Source organism: Sitodiplosis mosellana, unplaced genomic scaffold, assembly GCF_009176505.1.
Source record: "Sitodiplosis mosellana isolate CC-2019 unplaced genomic scaffold, AAFC_SMos_1.0 Smas_scaffold_2449, whole genome shotgun sequence".
Lineage (NCBI taxonomy): Eukaryota > Metazoa > Arthropoda > Insecta > Diptera > Cecidomyiidae > Sitodiplosis > Sitodiplosis mosellana.
The window spans coordinates 1,076-5,105 of NW_022597691.1; the positions used below are offsets into that span (position 1 = coordinate 1,076).

The 4,030-nt window shown below is 34.7% G+C and overlaps 1 long non-coding RNA gene across 1 annotated transcript; it reads left to right on the forward strand.

The window, feature by feature from the left end:
* Nucleotides 1–286: 286 nt before the first annotated feature.
* On the forward strand, nt 287–2,922 carry LOC129571432 (uncharacterized). Its single transcript, XR_008688274.1, has 2 exons — nt 287–1,451; nt 1,538–2,922. It is a non-coding gene; the product is annotated as an uncharacterized LOC129571432 (long non-coding RNA).
* Nucleotides 2,923–4,030: the final 1,108 nt, after the last annotated feature.

Consider the following 4,030-nt stretch of genomic DNA (forward strand, 5'->3'; position numbering starts at 1 on the left):
ATACATTTTTTGGCTACTTTTTTGCAAATACTCACCTCAGGACCCTCAAAATTTCCAAAATATATAGCTAAAAATGACTCTACTTAGTCTAATTTTTGACGAGAAATCCAAATCTGTTCATTAAATGCACATAAAATAGTGATTTGGTGGCTTGAGAGGCTTAAATATACTCGAAAATTAATAAAAAGTCGCCATTTTACGCTATATATAGCCGAACAAGTCCGTTTTTTCGAATTTGAAACGTCTGAAGACCTTTTTCTACCAAATTTTGACGTAAAATCGATTTCCGCCATCATTTTGTACAGATTCATCTGATTTTGGTGTCGTAAATTGCGTTTATTCTAAGCAAAATGAGAAAATTACGTTCATGAGCTTCGGTTTAACAGTGATATTACCTCACTGGGCAAATAATTTTTGCCTTTGCTGCCTTTATTCTTCTAGTGTGGTCCCTTACAAACATTTTGGGTACCTACATGATCAAATCGAGTGATGTTTTCACATATTTTTGGCCTCATATTAGCTTGGTTCAATAATTCACTCGAATTCTCAACGAGAGAGCTACTTATTGACTCTACAATTTTAGAATCGACAACGACTCCAATGCTTTATTTGCTTAATTCGGTCATCCGAATACTACGAGCAAATACTCCAAAGAAAAATCCAAAACGTTGTATCTCAATGGACAGAGCATCTGACCGGCAATCAGAATGCCCGCGTTTCGATTCCCGGCAATGGAAAGATGCCAATTTTTCCTCTTGTTCATCGCTTCAAATTAGTTTGGAAGGAAAGAAAAAATTGGATCTCACATACATTTTTGGATTGAACGTTTCCCTTCCACATCCAAAACTCCAACTGAACGTTCGCATGATTTTTGCGGATTGTGTTCCAGAATACCGGCACAGGTTATCTTTCAAGCTTGCATAACGTCATTATGCACTTTTTGTTATGCAGCTTCATCATGCACATTATTATTACAAATTACTTTTGTATGATTTGCCTCTCGTACATAATACACGAAATCAATAGAAAAGAGAAAGAAATAAAATCGTTCCAAATTAATTAATATAAATATTCCCCCCATATTTTGTTGCGTAAAATTTTAATCTATTGTTGTGGTTTATTCTTTCTTCACCATTAGATCCTAAAAACGTTTTAATTGTTGTACGAGGCCTTATACCCGGTGGAGCAGCAGAAGCAACTAATTTAATATTTCCTGGAGATCGAATTATTATGTGTGGTGAACACGATCTACAAGGTTGCAGCTTAGATGAAACAGTTTCTATTATGAAATCATTGCCATTGGGTGTTGTAAGGATTGGTTTGTGTCGACCATTGTCTACGTCTGATAATAACATATCATCATCTGAATCACCCACATAACCGAAAGTGTTGGAAATATTTTTCGAAATAAATATTTAACGCTTTTTTCGACGAAAGAATGACATTTGCAGGTATACCTCTGACCTTTGAAGGCAAAAAATATTGAAAAACTATCAACATTTCAGAATCAGCTTACAGATTTCGATTTCAATTTTAGTTCCGCTGGATCAGGCTATTACTTCAAGAATATCATTTATTTTAATTTGCACCATCAAGATCTAGCTGTATGACAACTATAAAAAATAGTACAAGAACAAATTCTCACCTGGTTGAAAATCCCGACTTTTTCGTAATAACAAAACTACGTAGGGCTTTTGATCTCGTATACTAGGAATAATTAATAATGAGAACAATAGGAATATAACAAACAGTTGAACTTGACTGTTGACACATTTTCAAAAAATAAAGGTCACCAAAAGCGCCACTCGTTTCAGTTGTGACCCAAGCAAAAGTCACCGTTAAATTTAGGCTGCATTATTACGTTCTTTTCTACCCTGTTGGTTGTTAAGATTTCAAAATTCAACATTAGACCAGAAGACACGAAGATATGCAAAATATACAACAGTTAAATTTAAGCAATGAAATTATGACAAATAAAGTAAAGTCAGACAATTTTTGTGAGCTAAAACTGGATTGTAATATACTTCAGGAATGCTCACAGAAAAATGGAAGTCGAAAATTTAACCTTACGAAGTCAATATAGGTGGCCCAATCCACGAAAAATACAGAACGCATTTATTTTAACCTTTTTGTGGTCGACATGCATATAAACGTTATAAGGCTGAGTCCAAATGCTCGGCTAAAAATCAGATCGTGTTATGAGCTGATGTCAGCAGCACTAACGTCAGCTGCTGATATCATCTGCTGACGAGTATGCGTTGCGTTGTTTTAACGCATTCGCAGAATAAAAACAAGATATTCTCGAAACATATCAATGAGATTTTTGCTTGCCTCTTCGTTTTTATACTGCAAATGCGTTAAAACAACGCAACGCATACTCGTCAGCAGCTGATATCAGCAGCTGACGTTAGTTAGTGCTGCTAACGTCAGCTCAAAACACGCTCTGGAAAATATTCACATCCGTCTTTCGTCGTATGTAGGTGGGTTTGACATGTCAGGTTATTTAATTCTGGGCTATTGCAAGCCACTAGACCCATTTTCACATATAGTTTGTAGCATTTGTGCGTGCACGTTATATTTTGAATGTACCAATCAGAACTAAATCCTATAGTTTCGAGATGTAACCTGTCAAATATGACGTCAATCCTCCAGTAATTTTGGGACACCCTTTATATGATCTGTTGTAAATAGCATACCCATAAAACGGTGATTTAGACAACGCGATTATCAAACCGATTGTTGCATATAACTAATTTGGAAAATCAAATGTTGACTAAAAAATGTCCTATGTACTGACAAACTAGCCCACAAATTACAAGGCAAACGAGCTAATGATCGTTAAAATCTAATTTCATAATTAAAAACTATCGTTGAAAACTAATTTTATCAATTAATAAAAAGAATTACATTCGTAATCCCGAACTTTTTCGTAATGTTTTTTTTATTTGCTTGAATTAAAAGCAATTTTTTTAAAGTGAAAATCGGTCATTTTTGTCGAAATTTCGACACTTTCGTATGGGAGGTACCTGTAAATTGACTCCGATTGGCTTCAAACTTTCTGACGTTCCATTATTTGGAGAAAAAATAGGTTCCTGAAAGTTTCGTGTTGATTGTATTTGCACAAGTTTGATTTTGGGTCCAAACAATTTTCCGAGGAAATTTCGACAAAAATTAAGAACCGAAAACCAAACTTGTGCGAATGCGTCGACGACGACGACGACTCGGCACACGAACGGAAAAGAGCCTCAAAAATGTGTTTTCTACGCGTTTCATGAGTTTTTATGATGATCTAAACCAATTTTGAGAAAAAGGTTTTCGGGACCAATTCCTATACTTTTTTCCCATAACACTACAGGATTTTCAACATTTTTGTGTTGGTATTTCTGGTATATATACGGAATTCACGGTAATCTGTGAATTTCGTAGTATATTGTCGGATCTCCGTTGGAATACATACACACAGCACGTCTGCGTTGACAGTTCAATTTTGACGGAGATCCGGTAATATAGTATGAAATTCACGGATTAATGTGAATTCCGTATATTACCAGAAATAGCAACACAAAAATGTTAAAAAAATTTGGCAGTGTATGTGTACACTGTACAGAATGGTATTGGGGTGAATGCTGGTGACGATGTCATCATTATGGATAACCGAAATTTTTTGCATTTTGGTGCTTGATGCACCGGTAAACCAAGCAGCTGAGAAAGACCTATGTATAATGTGCACAGATTTTCCTCGTGGAAAACGAACACATTTTTTTCGAGAAAACAATTGTAGAACTTCTCAACTTTAAAATGATATTTAATGACAAAATAAGAGAAATACAGTTCAAACTTATATTTTATGTTTTTCGTTAAATTTGCCGATCAAAATTTTCTTTTTTTTTACCAAGGAAGCAGCTGATATAAACGAAACAATGTGTAATTCGAATTGAGCCATTCATTTTGAAGAATTTTTGTATGGACTTTTTAAAAATAATTTTTCACATTTTTTCATCCGGCAAAAACGAGTACATTTTCATTAATT